The sequence below is a fragment of the Henckelia pumila genome, chromosome 1, assembly GCF_033568475.1.
Source record: "Henckelia pumila isolate YLH828 chromosome 1, ASM3356847v2, whole genome shotgun sequence".
NCBI lineage: Eukaryota > Viridiplantae > Streptophyta > Magnoliopsida > Lamiales > Gesneriaceae > Henckelia > Henckelia pumila.
Genome location: NC_133120.1, coordinates 48097273 through 48116993, shown reverse-complemented (window position 1 = coordinate 48116993; position 19721 = coordinate 48097273). Strand labels below are relative to the sequence as shown.

At 41.0% G+C, this 19721-nt stretch overlaps 1 non-coding gene across 1 annotated transcript; it reads right to left on the bottom strand.

Moving 5' to 3' along the window:
- Positions 1-779: 779 nt before the first annotated feature.
- On the bottom strand, positions 780-885 carry LOC140876787 (small nucleolar RNA R71). The gene has a single exon (XR_012149020.1). It is a non-coding gene; the product is annotated as a small nucleolar RNA R71 (small nucleolar RNA).
- Between the last annotated feature and the right edge of the window lie 18836 nt (positions 886-19721).

The following is a 19721-nucleotide window of genomic DNA, read 5'->3' as shown; positions in this document are numbered from 1 at the left end:
TAGCTCTACATAGGATTATGATTTTATTAGTTGCAAATATTTGATATAATATCATTTATTCATTCTCCGTGGGATCGACTTGGAATTAATTCCTATATTATAACTTGACATCGTGCGCTTGCGAGCAAAAAATACCAACAAGTTTTTGGCACCGTTGCCGGGGAATGAATTTTATTTGATTTATATTAAATTGTGCTAATTGGTCTTAATTTTGATTTAGAGCATTTTATTTTATTTTGTTGGTTCTAATTTTAAATCTTTCCTGTCTATGCAGTTTATGCGAAAAAGCCAAAGTTACGACTCACTGGTCTTTGATCCGGAAATCAAAAAAACTGCTAAAGCTTTGAGAAAAGCTAGAAGAGAAGAGTTGCAACAAATGGCTGAAGAAAGGGAAAGAGCTGTCAATAATGCTCCGGTGCCGATCAGAGATCACTTTCGACCAGTGATCAATACTCATTATTCTGGGATAGCTCGGCAGAACATCACGGCAAATAATTTTGATTTGAAGCCAGCTCTGATTAATATGGTGCAGCAGAATCAGTTCAGGGGTGCAGCTACTGAAGATCCAAATCTGCATCTGCGTACTTTTTTGGAGATTGCTGACATAGTGAAGATTCATGGTGTTACTGAGGACACCATCAGACTACGATTGTTCACATTCTCTCTTAGGGACAATGCTTGTAGTTGGTTGCAGTCACTACCTCTTGGGAGTATCACTACATGGGAAGACATGGAATCCAAATTTTTGGCTAAGTACTTTCCTCCTGCCAAGTCTGCCCAGCTGAAAATTGAGATCACTACTTTCAAACAGCAAGATTTTGAGCAGCTTTATGAAGCTTGGGAGCGGTACAAGGAGTTTCTTAGGAAGTGTCCAAACCATAATTTTCCGAATTGGGAACAGATTGAGTTATTCTACAATGGTTTGAATGGCCCAACGAGGATTTCTGTGGATGCTGCAGCTGGAGGTTCAATATTTTCTAAATTTCCTGAACAGGCTTATGAGAGGCTTGAGCAAATGACTGTTAATAGTTATCAGTGGCCGAGTGAGAGATCTGTAATAAGGAAGTCTGCTAGAATTCATGAGGTTGATGCATTCACTACTTTGACTGCTCAGATGGCTACTATTTCTACACAGTTGGCTGCACTGACCAAAGGCAATCAAGTTTCTATTAAGACAGCATCGCTGGCGACTGCCGTAAATTTTGCTGATGGATTTGAGAGTGTGGAGCAAGCTCAATATGTGAACAACAGAAATTACAACAACTATCAAGGTAATCCTGTACCCAATCAATATCACCCTAGTCTGCGTAATCATGAAAAATTTTCTTATGCTAACAATAATAATGTGTTGAATCCTCCTCCGGGATACAATACAAATAAGGGTGAGGGTAAGCCTCCTTTGGAGGATGTTGTTAATGCTTTTGTGCAGGAATCGAGCAAGTGGATGGCGAGGACTGAGACTCGCCTTGACATCTTAGAGACGCATGTGGCCAACATGGCTGCTGTATTGCAATCCATGGAAACTAGCATTGGGCAGTTGGCGAACGCACTGAAAGATAATAACAGAGGCCAATTTCCAAGTAATACTGAGGTGAATCCCAAGGAGCAGTGTAATGCTATCACGTTGAGGAGTGGGAAGCAGGTGGATAATGAAGAGGGCAAATATGAGAGCAAGACGTCTGAAAAAGTTGCAATTGACGAGAATAAGGTCGAGGAGAAAGAGTCTGAACCTGAGCAGAAAACGATGTACAAACCTCCTCTTCCATACCCCCAAAGGTTCAAGAAGAAGGCAGTGGACGAGCAGTTCTCAAAATTCTTGGAGATTTTCAAGAAGATACATATCAACATCCCTTTTGCTGATGCTTTGGCACAAATGCCGAATTATGCGAATTTTATTAAAGAGGTGATGTCCAAGAAAAGAAGGCTGCAAGAGAATGAGGTGGTGAGCTTAACTGAAGAATGTAGTGTTGTGCTCCAAAAGAAGATGCCACAAAAGCTGAAGGATCCAGGAAGTTTTACTATTCCTTGCACTATTGGTTCTTCTTATTTTAATAATGCACTTTGCGATCTAGGATCTAGCATTAATCTGATGTCTTTGTCTATTTTCAGGAGCTTAGGACTTGGCGAGGTGAAGGCCACAATGATCGCATTGCAGCTAGCTGATAGATCTATCACATATCCGCTTGGAATCATTGAAGATGTTTTGGTAAAAATAGATAAATTTATTTTTCCGGCGGATTTTGTTATGCTAGATATGAAGGAGGATGCAAATATGCCACTAATATTGTGGAGACCTTTCTTGGCCACTGCTGATGCCAAGATTGAGGTGAAGAATGGTGAGTTGTCGATGGGTGTGGACGGAGAAAGAGTTATTTTTAACATATTCAAGAAATCAAGTAATCCACCCATCGAGGAATTATTCATGATTGAGCGAGTTGTGAAGCTGGATGGTCATCCAAAACTTGTTCATAAGGTAGATTCAAAGAAGAATGATCCGAAGGTGCCAAAGAAGAAGAAGAAAACGAAGAAGAAATCAAAGTTTAAAAAGGTTGTTGAATATATTTGGAGGGTGAAAGCGAAAGGGAAGACCCTCAACAAAATGGAACCGGGCTAGAATTTGAATAAAGTCGGGCTATGGACTATAAACTAAGCGCTTCTTGGGAGGCAACCCAAGCTAGTTGTTTTTTGAGTTTTTTTTATTTTCTTTTAGTTGTTTTTGTTTTTATTTTTACCATTGGAAACTAGACATTAATAATGATTTTGAATTGTGTAGGTTAAAAAGTATGGAGCTAAAAGAGTTTAGGAGCCACCCCTGATGAAGAGTTTTGAGTGATTAAGATGGTGCCGAGTACTGACGCTTGGTGCCTAAGGTATGTGTCCCTTGTTTTTAATGAATACTGTACATTGAGGACAATGCACAATTTAAGTTTGGGGGGTGTTTAAAAATTGTGAAAATTTGAAATTTTTTATGAGTTAGTTGGAGTTGAAGGAATGATGTTGTAATTGTGTTGGCCTATGATGAAAATAAATTTTGTGTGCTGAAAAAGTTTATGTTAGCTATATTTAATCTTGAGTTCTCAAATTTATGCACGAATGCCATGATTTTCGATACTCCTAGCAATTAGAAAAAAATTATGTGGATTTGTGATGTGGATTAGAGGATTTGATTCTTAACTTTTGTGATTTTTATTTGAAACTGAGGTAAATTTTTAAGATCACAGAAGTGATTTAGGCGTTTTTTTTTCGAATCTATTGAGTTTTTTTTAGCCATTCTATATTCATGAAAAATCCAAAACAAATTGAGTAGCTAAAAAGTTCAAAGAAAAGTAATGGCGGAGAAAGTAAGGTGAGGGGAGGCCTTGAAAAGAAAAAAAAATGGATTGAAATTCTAGTCCAAATACAAGGCAAAAAGATGGAGATGTATGGAGTAGAAGAAAGCCAAGACTAATGTCTGGCAATGCAAATAAAAAAATTTTAGCTACTCATAATCCTGCACAAATTGAAAATATTTAATTCCCTTTGTTTTGCATCATGAGTCCTTGTTTACATTGATATATATATATATGGATGCTTATCTCATGCTGATTATACTTGAGCCTAATGTTAACCGAAAAAGTCCTGTTGATCTGTGTGAGTAAAAGTTGAACTTGGTTGAGAGTATTTTGAAACTTGAGGGCGAAGTTAATGATTTTATGAAGCTTACGGATGGCATGATTTTACCGAAAGTTAGGTGGGTAGATGAGATTGGCAAATCACACACTCACGAAAACTCTTGAGAAAATTAGCCGACATGTGTATTGAATCTTGGAATGTATAAATTCGGAGGTCGACTATATTGCTCATTACTGTTTTGCTCGGAACTAGCAAAAGTCTAAGTTTGGGGGGATTTGATAAGTGCATTTTATGCACTTAATTTATATATGATTTGACTTGGATTTTGTGATGTATCGAGTGAATATTATGCGTATTTGTTGTTGTTTTTGTGAGTTGCAAGGATTTGAAGAAAAGTAGCAAGAAGAAGCGAAAAGCCAAATTACGGGACAGCAAACTTCAAAAAATTACTGGGAATGTTATAGACATCTAAATACAATCTTCACCGTTCAAATTGAAGTTTAGGATGTTTTAAAGTTTTTGACAAAATTTCAGCTCGATCCGACGGCTAGAACTTATGTTATGACTTTTAAAACAATGTTGCGCAGATGGTGAAATGGAAGAACAAGTAGCGCCCCAGCTCTAGATTTCTAGCGCTCCAGCACCCGTAAATTCATGTCCAGAGCACCCCAGCGCCATCTTTTGAGTGCTCCCGTTCTATACGTCCATCATTGAAAAATAAAATACGAAACTTGAGCGCCCCAGCGCCGAATAATTAGCGCTCCAGCTCTGCGCAGTCTCTAAAAATATGGAAAGTCTTTCATCGAGTTTTAAAAGGGATTTTATGACTTATTCTTGGGGATACGAGGGTTTAGAGAGTTTTCAAAGCATAGAGACGGCTATTGAGAGTTTTGAAGTGCACAAGAGCTCGAGAATTTGATACGAAGACAGAAGACGGCGGCAACCGGCGACGGAAAAGCTTAATTTTACTTCGTTCTAGTTTTTCTTTAAACTCTATTTTTCTAGTTTGATGGATTATTTGAAGAACAATTTTTTTTTTATCTTTGAATTGGTTATGAATTAATTTCTTAGTCTAGAGGTAGACGGATCTTGACTAGAAACCATGATTGAGATATTTTGATTTATATATTTGAATTCTTCGCACAATTTATTTTTGTTTTCCTGATTTTAATGCTTTCAATTTACTGGCCTTAGATTGAATGATAATTTATTTAGAATCTATCACTCGAGAGAGGATATTTTGAATACGACATAGGAAAATACATCTTTGATGTTTATATTGTTCGAGAGACATATAACTCCATAGAAGTCATTAGAAGAATTCTTGTGCTATTTACCGGATTTAATAATTGAACTTTGATAGAGATATTGAGTTTGTTATTGAATAAGAATTTCTGCTTGACACTCGAGAGAGATAGTAGAAAATAATAGGGATTCTTGGCTTATAAATTAGAAGAATTGATAATTAAACAATCATTAGAAATAAATTGTGGTGGACAGTCAAGTGAATTCGAACCTCTAGCATTCTTCGCTTATTGAATTTTTCTCTCGTGAACTCGTGGTTATTTAGTTTTGTTTCTTGCAAATTTTAGTTTTATAAAAATCAAACCATTTTCATAGCTCTACATAGGATTATGATTTTATTAGTTGCAAATATTTGATATAATATCATTTATTCATTCTCCGTGGGATCGACTTGGACTTAATTCCTATATTATAACTTGACATCGTGTGCTTGCGAGCAAAAAACACGCAACAGTATGTGTATTTGATGAAACACAAGTCTGAAGCATTTGAAAAGTTCAAAGAATTCAGATCTGAAGTAGAGAAACAATTAGGAAAAAATATTAAAACACTTCGATCTGATCGAGGTGGAGAATACTTGAGTACTGAATTTTTGGACTATCTAAAGGAGAATGAGATTCTCTCACAGTGGACTTCGCCAGCAATGCCACAATTGAATGGTGTTTCTGAACGTCGCAATCGAACTTTGATGGACATGGTTCGATCAATGATGGGATTCACTGAATTATTTGCATCGTTTTTGGGATTTGCGCTTGAAAATGCAGCAATGTTGTTGAATAATGTCCATACAAAAGCAGTGGATAAAACACCATATGAGATATGGATGGGAAAACCTCCCAAATATTCTTACCTAAGAATATGGGGATGTCCTGCTTATTTGAAGCAGACAGTGGGAGACAAATTGGATAGTAGATCTATTTTATGCTACTTTGTGGGATATCCAAAGAACTCTGTTGGATATTATTTCTATCATCCCAAAGAAACAAAGGTGTTTGTTTCAAGAAATGCCACCTTCTTAGAGAAGGAGTTTCTATTATATAGAAAGGGTGAGATGATAGAACTCGAGGAAATTCGAGACACACCCATTACTGTAGAGGTCGAACCTAATCCCCAACAGCCAGTAGTTGAATCACATGCACCTAGAAGGTCTGATAGAGTGATCAGACCGCCTGCAAGATATACACTTCTTCATGAGCAAGACCATGATGAGCCTAATGATGGATGTGATCCAAGAAATTTCAAAGAAGCGATATCTGATGATGAATCATCAAAATGGCTTAAAGCCATGCAGTCCGAGATGGATTCCATGTATTCAAACAAAGTATGGACTCTAGTAGATCCACCTGAGGGAATTGTTCCCATAGTATGCAAATGGATTTACAAGAGAAAACTTGGGGCGTATGGGAAGGTATTGACCTTCAAAGCGAGACTAGTGGCTAAAGGTTATACTCAAAGACAAGGAGTAGACTATGAGAAAATTTTTTCACCAGTCTATGTTCAAGTCCATTAGAATTTTATTAGCCGTAGTTGCATGGTGTGACTATGAAATATGGCAAATGGATGTGAAAACAGCATTCCTCAATGGAGACATTAAAAAGGAAATCTACATGTCCCAACCTGAGGGTTTCACATCAGTGGGAAGTGAGCATAAGGTATGCAAACTTCAGAGATCGATCTACGGTCTCAAGCAGGCATCTAGGAGTTGGAATCTCAGACTTGATAACACTATCAAAGATTTTGTTTTTGTTAAAAATCCTGAGGAACCATGTGTGTACAAAAAGGTTAGTGGGAGTGCAGTAACATTCCTATTTCTTTATGTCGATGATATCCTCCTCATTGGGAATGATGTAGGACTATCTTCTCTGCTTGCTTGGAAGAGAGGTCTAAGCGTCAAGCAATACGCGAGCTACAAGCAGCCATTTAGAGGCCACCGTCAGTAGACTGGCCTTCTGCCCGAAAGTATCGTGAACCTGCTGCGAGTATCGGCCACTCCCGACACTCGTCGATCTTAAGATCACGGGGAAATGCTGCAAAGGCTTTAGGAGCAGGGCCTGGAGGAAGCCGGTACTTTAGTTGCAGTTGGAAAATAGGTTGGTAAACTCCTGGGGCGAATGAACCTCATGTGCCAAAACAAAGGGTGGATGCCCTGCCGGTTACCTTTGCCACTCAAGTAGACGGCATCTGCAATCGACTAAAGTATGGTTAGCAAGTAAATTCTCCATGAAGGACATGGGTGAAGCATCCTATGTATTGGGAATACAAATCTATAGAGATAGATCAAAGAGGATGTTGGGGCTCACCCAATCCACCTATATTGATACCATACTAAAGAGATTCTCTATGGAAGAGTCCAAGAGAGGATACTTACCAATGTGTCATGGTGCTACTCTATCTAAAGCAATGTGCTCCAAGACTGATGAAGATATAGAGATGATGACACGCGTTCAGCGATTGGTAGTATAATGTACGGTATGATATCAACACGTCCTGATGTATCGTATGCTCTAAGTGTTGTAAGCAGATATCAGGCAAACCCTGGTCCATTGCATTGGAAAGCCGTGAAAGATATTCTTAAGTACTTGAGAAGGACTAAGAATTTGTTCATGGTTTTTGGGGGCGGAGAATTGAAATTGGAAGGCTATACTGACTCTAGATTCCAATGCGACGTGGATGATTCAAAATCAAATTCTGGTTTTGTATTCGTGCTTAATGGTGCTGCTGTCTCTTGGAAGAGTTCCAAGCAAGACACGGTTGCGGATTCCACCACTGAAGCCGAATACATTGCAGCATCTGCTGCAGCCAAAGAGGCAGTTTGGATGATGAATTTTGTCCAAGAGTTGGGCGTTATTCCAAATGGAGTTGATCCAGTCCCGGTGTACTACGACAACAGTGGTGTCATTGCACAAGCAAAGGAACCAAGGTCTCATCAGCGATCCAAACATATACTGAGGAAATTCCACATCATCCAAGAGATAATGGCAAGAGGAGACATATCAGTCGATCGAGTCACCTCTAAAGATAACATTGCTGATACACTTACAAAGCCCTTTCCAGGACCATTGTTCGAGAAGCATCGCGAATCAATGGGATTGAAATTCATGAATAGTTGGCTCTAGGGCAAGTGGGAGATTGTTAGAGTAGATGTCCTGCAAGCCAACTGTTGGCTAAGGATTTTATTGACTCACGTGTAATAAACAATCTTTATTTTAATATAATTACTCTTTTATTCAATTATGGTATTTACTTTATCTGCATACTCATGCAAGCTGCATAGATAAAGACCTTGAATATACTATAATAAATAAATATGAGGTTGTACATATGATGACAATCATGAAACACATATTTTAATTACTGTATTTCTAAATTAAGTTCCTAGTCGATTGGGCCGTCCAAAATAAGGATAAGGATCGCTCGAGACTAGAATATGTGATGTTGTGTATCACGTTTCATTGGTATGAATATAGAGATGTTCAATCATACAGATTGGTGCTCATACAATGAGTTCACTGAACTACCCTCACTCGGATTTCCCAAGTGGTTATTATTCATCGATTGGATAAATCCGTGGTTATGGTTGTACACCATTAGTCCTTACGTGTGACGCCCGGGGCTGAAGAGGCAGGGAGTGATCGCCGGTGCCAAGAGGTTGCACGGACAATGAGCGGCTCCTGGTAGGCTTCAAGGCGGAGGGAGACATGAATGAACCGATCCCGTGCCGGAATGAGAGGGGATTCTGAGACTGTGTAGGTATGGGACTACATAGTTGAGGCGGGCTTAAAAGGTTTCATATGTACTGCTCATATCACGAAGGTGCATCTTCTTTTCGGAAGCTCATCACATAAGAACTCCAAAGTTAAGCGTGCTTGACTTGGGGCAATTATAAGATGGGTGACCCCCTGGGAAGTTTCTCAGGGTGCGTGTGAGTGAGGACATAAGCACGGTGTAAAGACCTGTCTTGATACAGTGGGTCGTTACAAATGGTATCAGAGCCAACCTCTCTTAGTACGGTATGGTTCGGGGACGAACCAAGCGGAAGCTGGTGGGCATGTGACGCCCGGGGCTGAAGAGGCAGGGAGTGATTGCCGGTGCCAAGAGGTTGCACGGACAATGAGCGGCTCCTGATAGGCTTCAAGGCGGAGGGAGACATGAATGAACCGATCCCGTGCCGAAATGAGAGGGGATTCTGAGACTGTGTAGGTATGGGACTACATAGTTGAGGAGGGCTTAAAAGGTTTCATATGTACTGCTCATATCATGAAGGTGCATCTTCCTTTCGGAAGCTCATCACATAAGAACTCCAAAGTTAAGCGTGCTTGACTTGGGGCAATTATAGGATGGGTGACCCCCTGGGAAGTTTTCAGGGTGCGTGTGAGTGAGGACATAAGCACGCTGGAAAGACCTGTCTTGATACAGTGGGTCGTTACAAATGGTATCAGAGCCAACCTCTCTTAGTACGGTATGGTTCAGGGACGAACCAAGCGGAAGATAGTGGGCATGTGACGCCCGGGGCTGAAGAGGCAGATCGTTACAAATGGTATCAGAGCCAACCTCTCTTAGTACGGTATGGTTCAGGGATGAACCAAGCGGAAGATAGTGGGCATGTGACGCCCGGGGCTGAAGAGGCAGAGAGTGATCGCCGGTGCCAAGAGGTTGCACGGACAATGAGAGGCTCCTGGTAGGCTTCAAGGCGGAGGGAGACATGAATGAACGGATCCCGTGCTGGAATGAGAGGGGATTCTGAGACTGTGTAGGTATGGGACTACATAGTTGAGGAGGGCTTAAAAGGTTTCATATGTATTGCTCATATCACAAAGGTGTATCTTCTTTTCGGAAGCTCATCACATAAGAACTCCAAAGTTAAGACAATGAGAGGCTCCTGGTAGGCTTCAAGGCGGAGGGAGACATGAATGAACGGATCCCGTGCTGGAATGAGAGGGGATTCTGAGACTGTGTAGGTATGGGACTACATAGTTGAGGAGGGCTTAAAAGGTTTCATATGTATTGCTCATATCACAAAGGTGTATCTTCTTTTCGGAAGCTCATCACATAAGAACTCCAAAGTTAAGCGTGCTTGACTTGGGGCAATTATAGGATGGGTGACCCCTTGGAAAGTTTCTCAGGGTGCGTTTGAGTGAGGACATAAGCACGCTGGAAAGACCTGTCTTGATACAATGGGTCGTTACATTACGACCCGAGACAACACTGAGGCTCTACATGCTAGGATTGTGCTTTGACTCGTTTATCGACTCCAAGAGGGTTATCAGGTGGCGAGATTGGGTACAGTTACGACACATGTAGGAGCCAAAGCAGTGTAGTCGGGAATTCACCGCTCACCTATGGGTGTGGATATCCTATGTGATCTTATGAGATAGTAGTGCATGGAATCTCTGGCCAGAGTATGAAATGTACATTAGGGTAAAGTGGTTCCCTAGTTGCACATGCGATGCCACTATGTATTCTCATAGATGTATCACATCGTTATCGAACTTCACATGCAACCCTCGATGAACCAATGGTTGCAGATTCGATCGGGATATATGAGATGAAGGGACCGTACTGTACGATGACCATAATCGACTGGTTCTTGCAGGCACTATCAGTGATACCTAGAGAATCATGGGGCGATGCTACTAGACGCTCTTAACATGATTCGATGGGTCCATTCAGAAATCAATTCTGACATTCTTATGATCAAAGAGTTGATGCATAGAATGAGGCTAATAAGGGTAAGCTCGTATAAAGGACAATGTCCCGAATCACAAAGAGTTGTGAACCCATGGTTAGCTGTATCCCTGAACCATTGAGGGTCACACAAGCACTAGTTTCCCTATTTCCGTTGAGATAATAAATTCAAAGAGTTGAATTTATAATAAACAAATTTGATTGGATCAAATGATAAGCTTATAAATAAGTTTATAATGACTTATAGAATTTTTTGAGCGCACAACTGCTAAAAACAGTTAAGGGAGTGCACCTGCTTAATTTGAGTGGAAGTGTTCCAAAATTAGCAACTGCCATATTTATGCTTTATTGGTTTCGAAAATTTAAAGTGTGCATCATAATACGATTAAGTTAAAATTGTCACAAGTTTAATTATTACATATATATATAATTAAGTTATAATTTTATATATTAATATATATATATATATATATATATATATATATATATATTTAGATAGATTTTTTCGTGAAAAAAAATACATTCATTCTAGCATGCAATTTTTGAAATTGCTCTCTCCCTTGTGCTCTAAGGTTTTTGGCCACCCTAATCAATAGGAATTTGAGTCGTCACTTCTTGTTTATTCAATCTCAACGCAAATTTCTTCTTTTCTCTCTAGTGCGAGTTAGAAGAGGAATAGGCAAACTGGTCGTGGACTTGATTCGGAGATTAAATGTAGTGGCCCAACCCGGATCCACTATGTAACACCCCGTTTTTATCTTAAATGAGTTTATTTGAGTTAATCGGAGATTACAGAGTTCACGAGCCGACTCGATTTTTATCAGGGTCCTTTTTGCAATTTTTGGAAATTTCAGGGACTAAAACACAATTATCGGTTTTAATAGATATTTATAAGGGAAATGGCTTATTCTATTCACTCATCTCCTTCCCTTAGCCGCATCCCCTCCATTGAAACGCTTCCAACGTTTCTCCAAGCTACCAGATTTCAGTCCGAGCTCGATCCGTCCGTTGGAAATTATTTCTGAAGGCAGATTATTGATCACTGCAGTGAGAGCTCTGTTATATTGTAAGTTCTTCTACGATCGGATACATTCTAGTTTTTGGATGTTGTTAGAATCATTTGAGATTCGAGTATGTTGTTCTAGACAGAGTTCTGATCGTTTATTATCTATCGATTTTGTATTCGAGCGACGTTCGGATTTGTTATGATTTTTGGAAGCCTTTTTCGAAAATGTGAATTTTTGGATTGATGGGTTTGCTTTGTTATTATTGTTTTGGGCATTGATATGAGGTTATATCGGTATTGAACTGCTGTCTGCGTTTCCGGTTTGTTCAGTTTATAGCCGTTATGCCGTCGGTTTGAGTTTTGGAGATTTCGAACCATTTTTGTATTGATTGAAGCTTTGGCTTGTGAGTGATCATGGTTGTTGATCAACTCTTATATTCGTACATATTCGTTGGAGTTTGTCGAGCCCTGTGTTAGCAGCATTGTCCGTCAAGAGTTGGATGAAGAACGGTAAAGAGATTTCCTTGAACCGTTGTTTGTTGTTTAGGTTGTATAGTTGTTGATACAATCTTTTGTTGTAGCTTGTCCGGAGTTGAATCTACGACATTGAAGGTAAAAGCAGTCATCGAAGCGGGATAGCATACTCGGGACAGTTGGTTCTCGAGTTTCCCTTTCAAATCACATATTGCATCTGCACTTGTTCTAGCATGAGGAACTTGTGTCTTGTTTATTGATTTTGCTTTTGACTATGTGGCTTATGTTTTATGTTTATGTTATGCATTCATCTTGAGCCTACGTTGATTCAGCGGGCAGAACCGCCCTTTTTGTTTGGACGTTTGGGAACTATGATTGAGTGGCCTAGGTTGTAGTCGTATCGCCTTGTGCTAGCATACTCATTATGGTTGCTCAAAGTCTAGAGGAGTGAGATATGTGGCACCACCTCGATTGGGAGAGTCGGTGAGTCGTCACATGATCTCATCCTCGGGATCCCAAAAGCACAGCAGCAATCCTTCGTTTATCAGATTTGATATCCCGGTTTAAAGACATGCATTTCATTAAGTTGTTATTGATTGTGTTGTTGTCTTGAAAGCATGGTTATTGTTTTATTACTTGATATGTTGCTTTTACTGGGATTATCTTTCTCACTGGTTTATCCGGTTGTTGCTTTGTTTTGTATTTGTACTTGGCAACAGGAAGGGCAGGATCAAGTCAGCATAGACCTGGTTAGCGTCAACAGCAAGGGATAGAAGTGAGACTCGTTTAGAAGTCGAATCAGCATGTCAACCTAGTTATGTTTTGCGAACATGTTTAGTCATTCGAACTTCTTGTATTTGTTTTGTAAGCAAGAAGCGATGTAGGTACTACCGAATTGAATGTTTCTCTTCCCTAAACCTTACTTGTATTGTTATTGGCATGTCAAATACTTTTAATGCAAGTGTTTAGGTTTTGTTGAGTTTATTTCGGTGCCTTAACATTTCTGGGCGAGAGGACGGCGCGGGCACGCGGTTATTGGCACGGGCGCACGGCCTCTTTGCAAGGTAAGGGCGCGGGCGCTCTCACCTTAGAGCGCGGGCAGGCTGGTTTTTGCGCAGCATCGGCGCGGGCGCGCTACCTTAGGCGCGGGCGCGCTGGTTTTAGCGAAGTTTAGGCGCGGGCGCGCTGATGTCAGCGCGGGCACGCGAGCCTTCAAAAAAATATATATATATATAATTGGTTGCTTCTAATCTTGGTTTCTTGTTTACTTATCGATTGTTGTCCGATATTAGTTGATTAAAAACGAGGTCTCACATTAAGTGGTATCAGAGCGATAAGATTCTTGGTTGAACTAGAGTGAGCAGGTAGACCGAGTCTGTGTGTATTGGCTCCTCGCATGTGTTTGAATTATTTTAACTGTATACTTAATTCCATGCGAGCATGCTTTATTGTTGAGAATTATTTGAATTACATGGTTATGTGATTTACTTTTATAAAGCATGATCTACTTGAGATATAACTGCTTATGTTATCGACTGGTATCCGATTTTTCTGAGCGGTTGTAAAGGGGCACCGGTTGTAGCGATTGAGATATATTGTGCCCTAACCTTTGTTATTCAGATGGGTCCTCTTCGAGTGATAAACAGAAACACACCGCCAGTTATCCCTGCGACTGAGCAAGCTAGCACTGAAGTTGATCAGTTGGATGCTTCAGCAACGCCTATAGAAACCTTGCTGAAGAGGTTTCAGTCATTCAATCCGCCGTTATTGATGGGTTCAGAAAATCCAGTTGACTGTGAGAATTGGTTGGATGATATCGATCAGCTGTTCGATTCCATTGATTACACAGATGACCGCAGAATCAGGTTAGTCATTCATCAGCTACGTGGGATTGCTAAGAGTTGGTGGATCATGACAAAGAAAGCATTGGAGAGTAGAGGTACGGAAGTTACTTGGACTCTTTTTAAATCTGAATTTTATAAGCGGTTTTTCCCTATCTCGTATCGCAAAGATAAGGGAGCAGAGTTTGCCAATCTGAGGCAAGGGAATCTGAACATTGAAGAATACGTGGCAAAGTTTGATAGTCTGTTGCGTTTTGCACCGCTAATTGCCGGAGATGAAGAAGCTAAGGCAGATCTGTTCATCAATGTTTTGAACCCCGACGTCTTCACGTTGGTAAACACCAACAGGCCTAACAACTCTGCGGATGCCATGAATCACGCAAAGGGAGCAGAAGCAGGCTTGTGGAGGCAAAGAGGTAACCAGGTAGCACCTCAGAAACAGAGGCAGTATCAGAACCCACCATCTTAGTATCAGAATCAGCCACCTCAGCATCAGAACCAGCAGCAAAGGGGAACAGTTCTTCTAGTTCCAGTGGTTCCAAGCAATTCGGTTCAGGACAGAGTTCTGGATCTTCAGCCATGTACTGCAGCAAGTGTGGGGAAGACACTCACCGGATCAGTGTGTGGGAGTCTTTGGTAATTGTAACACCTGTCAGCAACCGGGACACTTCTCTAAGGTGTGCCCTCAGCGTAACAGAGATAGAGCTCAGAGCGGAAGTTCATCTCGACCTGTAGCTCAACCCGAGAGGCAGTCTTCTGCAGTGCACTCTTTCCAGCCTCAGTAGCAGAATAGACAAGGAGTTAACTCTAGTGAGAACCAGCCTCCGAGACAGCAGGCACGAGTCTTTTCTTTGACAGAGGATCAGGCTCAGGAAGCACCTGACGATGTTATAGCAGGTAACTGTTCGATTTTTGGTTATTCTGCTCATGTTTTGATAGATACAGGTGCTTCCCATTCCTTTATCTCTGAGAAATTTGTGTTATTGCATGTCTTGCCTATTGAGTTTTTGCCTACTATAGTAGCTGTTACTTCACCGTTGGGTGGAGGAATTGTTTCTGTCAGACTAGTCAGGAACTGTGAACTTTGTTTTGAGGGGAATTTGTTAGAATTCGACTGTATTGTGCTTGGACTATCAGATTTTGATTGTATTGTCGGTATAGATGCTTTGACCAAGTACAGGGCAACAGTTGATTGTTTTCTGAAGGTTGTCAGGTTCAGATCTGAAATGGCAGACGAGTGGAAATTCTTTGGTAAGGGTTCTCGATCTAGAATTCCTTTGATTTCAGTGTTATCTATGACTCGTTTGTTATAGAGAGGTGCAGAAGGATTTTTGTTTTATGCGGTTGATGTAATGAAATCTAGCCCAGCTTTGGTAGATTTACCAGTGGTTAGAGATTTTTCTGATGTATTTCCGGAAGATGTTCCTGGATTTCCACCTATTCGAGAGATCGAATTCAGCATCGATTTGGTGCCAGGTACTCAACCTATTTCCAAATCTCCTTATTGTATGCCACCTATTGAACTGAGAGAGTTGAAGGAGCAACTTGAAGATTTTATTGCCAAGGGATACATCAGACCTAGTGTATCGCCTTGGGGTGCTCCTGTTCTGTTTGTTCGGAAGAAGGATGGTTCTATGCGGCTTTGTATCGACTACCGTCAGTTGAATCAGGCTATAGTTAAGAACAGGTATCCTTTACCCCGAATAGATGGCCTTTTTGATCAGCTGCAGGGTTCTTCTGTCTATTCGAAGATTGATCTGAGGTCAGGCTATCACCAGCTGAGAGTGCGAGAGGAAGATGTTCCTAAGACCGCATTCAGAACAAGGTATGGTCACTTTGAGTTTATAGTCATGCCATTCGGTTTGACTAACGCTCCAGTGGTTTTTATGGGTTTGATGAACAGTATTTTTCAGCGTTATTTAGATGAGTTCGTCATTATCTTTATCGATGATATTCTTATCTACTCGAAGAACCGTACTGACCATGCAGAGCACTTGAGGACCGTACTGCAGATTTTGCGAGTTGAGCAGTTATTTGCCAAGTTGTCTAAGTGTGAATTCTGGTTGGATCGAGTTGTCTTTCTCGGTCATATCATTTCTGGAGATGGGATTTCTCTCGATCCCAGCAAGATTGAAGCGGTTATGAATTGGCCTAGACCGACATCAGTACCTGAGATCCGAAGCTTCATGGGTTTAGCTGGTTATTATCGCCGATTCATCGAGGGTTTCTCGTCTATTGCCAAGCCAATTACCCAGCTAACTCAGAAGAATGCGCCTTTTGTCTGGACTGCAGATTGTGAGGCTAGCTTTGTTGATCTGAAGAGAAGACTGACCAGTGCTCCGATTCTTTCTATTCCGAAGGGTACTGGAGGTTTCACAGTCTATTGTGATGCTTCTAACCAAGGCTTGGGTTGTGTTCTTATGCAGCATAAGCATGTGGTGGCATATGCATCGAGGCAGCTGAAACCGCACGAGACTCGTTATCCGGTTCATGATCTTGAACTAGCTGCGATCGTCTTTGCTCTAAAGATCCGGCTTCACTATCTGTATGGTGAGTCTTTCGAGATCTTTTCTGACCATAAGAGCCTTAAGTACTTGTTTTCACAGGCAGAGCTTAATATGAGACAGAGAAGATGGTTAGATCTGTTGAAGGATTTTGATTGTGAAATCAAGTATTATCCGAGAAAGTCGAATGCAGTTGCAGATGCCTTGAGCCGAAAGCTTTGTTCTTCATCTCTTTCAACTATTGGTGTTTCTCAGTTGATCGATGATTGTTGCACTTCTGGTTTAGAGTTTGAAACAGATAGGGAGACTATCAGAGTGTTTGCTATTCAAGCCGAACCGGAGTTGTTTGTTGCAATCAGATAAGCACAGAAGTCTGAGCCGAGCATTCAGGTTTCAGTAGAAAAAGTCAGATCTGGGCATCAGTCTGAATTCCAGGTTAGAGATGATGTTTTGTTTGTGAATAACCGTATTGTTGTGCCTGATATTTCGGAGTTGAGGCAGCGTATTCTTCGAGAGGCTCATTGCAGTCGGTTTAGTATTCATCCTGGAGGTCGTAAGATGTACAACGACCTGAAGAACCAGTTCTGGTGGAAGAGAATGAAGAGCGATGTTGCGAGGTTTGTATCTCGGTGTTTAAACTGTCAGCAAGTTAAAGCAGAACGGAAGCGACCAGGAGGTCTGTTGCATAGTCTATATGTTCCTGAATGGAAGTGGGATCACATTTCCATGGATTTCGTCACGAAGCTACCACGATCCGTTCGAGGATGCGATGCCATTTGGGTAATGATCGACCGATTGACCGATTGACGAAGTCTGCGGGTATCGTCATGATCAGATGGCTGAGTTGTATGTTAGCAATGTTGTGAGATTGCATGGTGTGCCGAAGTCGATCATTTCAGACAGAGATCCTAGATTCACTTCTCACTTCTGGCACAGTCTTCAGGAGGAACTTGGTACTCGATTGCATCTGAGTACAGCTTATCATCCTCAGACCGATGGACAGTCAGAGCGGACTATCCAGACGTTAGAGGATATGCTGCGAGCGGTAGTGTTAGACTTTGGCACTAGTTGGCAGGATTCTTTTGTCTCTTGTCGAGTTTTCTTACAACAACAGCTTCCAAGCGAGTATCGGTATGGCGCCTTTTGAGGCTTTGTATGGTAGGAAGTGCCGATCTCCATTGTTTTGGGATGATTTGTCCGAGTCACCAGATTTGGGACCGGAGATGCTTAGAGATATGGCAGAGCAGGTTAAGATCATTCAGACCAGAATGAAGTTAGCTCAAGATAGACAGGTGAAGTATGCAAATGTTAGGCGTAGACCTCTGAGTTTTGATCAGGGAGACCGAGTCTTTCAGAAGATTTCTCCGTTCAGAGGCACTGTCAGATTCGGTAAGAGAGGGAAGTTATCTTCGAGATTCATCAGGCCGTACGAGATTCTCGAGAAGATAGGCGATCTTGCCTACAGACTTGCACTCCCTCCATCTTTATCCGGTATTCACGACGTTTTTCACATCTCTATGCTGTGAAAGTATCATCCAGATCCTTCTCATATTCTTCAGCCTGACGAAGCCGAGTTAGATGAGACTCTGAGCTACTTTGAGCGACCGATTCAGATCCTTGATCGGAAAGAGAAGCAACTCAGAACCAAGTTGATTCCGTTGGTGAAAGTGCAGTGGAGCCGTCACGGAGTAGAGGAAGCGACTTGGGAGACAGAATCTGGCATGAGACAGCGATTTTCGGAGTTATTCGGATGACGTGAGTTCTTCTTACTGTCTTTAGTTCTTTATTCTATGGCATGACATTCATCAATGCTCCTAAATCTAACATGGTCATTTCAAGTTGAACATCTCCTATCTTACAAGGAAAAGAAAACATATCTGGATCCTTGCATTTTTCTGGTATCTTTCTCTGAATCACAGCAAAAAACTTTTCTCCTAATTCTACTTTCTGGCATCCCTTCAATATTTGTTTTCTTTTTGCAGTACACAATTCTTTTAAAAATTTAGCATAGCGAGGTCTATGTTTAATAGCATCTAACAAGGGAATATTTACCTCACATCTACGAAAAGTGTCATACAGCTTATTAATACCTTCATCATTTCTAGACTCTTTCAATGCTAAGGGGAAAGGTGCTACAGGTTTATACTCGGAAAGGGGAGGAAACTTACCTTTTGGTGTGTCTTTTGAATAGGCTTATTTTCCTCCACCTTGGATTCCTCCTAATTTTCATTCTTTTCGGGATCTTGTATCACTTTTTCTTGTATCTTCAACACCCTTCCACTCCTTAAGGTGATTTCACTTACATTCTCTTTTGGATTTGGCACTGTCTAATATGGTAAACTGCTCGAGTTTTGTGCCTCCAACCTGTTTATTATTGTTGCCAACTGCGCCACCTGAGTGTTCAAGTTTTGGATACTTGTTCTCGTTTCCTGCTGAAAATTCAAAGTATTAGTGGAAAGATCCTTAACAATATTTTCTAAAAACTCACCAGGGGTAGAAATTTGAGGACGTTGTGGTGGTGGAGGATATGGCGGCCTGTATGCTTGATTATTCGGCTGCACGTGAGGTGCAGGCTGGTTCATCAGAGGATTGCCATATCTGAGGTTAGGATGATCCCTCCACCCTGGATTGTATGTGTTTGATTAAGGGTCATAATTTCGCTGTGGTGGCCCTGGAAATCCTCTTGTTGCATTGACTTGCTCGACCTATTCCTCTTGAAGTGTAGGACACATATCATTTGGATGCCCCATTACAGAGCAAATTCCACATGCCTTCACATTTTGTCCATTCCCTATAGAAATTTGACACACAAGAGATGTCAGATCAATCTGTTGTTGTTCAAGAGAAGAGACATTTACCTCGTTGTTCCTTCTAGATGCCGGTTCACCTCTGCTGGTGCCAAATTGCTGAGAATTGGCTTCCATGTTTTCAATTAAGTTCCTCGCGTCTTGTGTCATTTTTTCTACAAAAACTCATCCACTGGTCGCATCCTTCATGCTCCTATCATCAGGCAACAAACATTCATAACAATATTGAATTAAGAGATTTTCACTTATCTGATGTTGTGGACAGCTAGCACAAAACTTCTTGAACCGCTCCCAATATTCATGAAGTGACTCTCCCATATGTTGCTTGATGCCGTAAATCTCATTATTGATATTCGCTGCTCTCGAAGCTGGGACATACTTTTCTAAAAAGATCTTCTTCATCTCTGTCCAGGTTGTGATGGATCCAGGAGGTAGGTAGTATAGCCAATCCTTTGCAGCATTCTTTAGGGAAAAAAGAAAGTCTTTC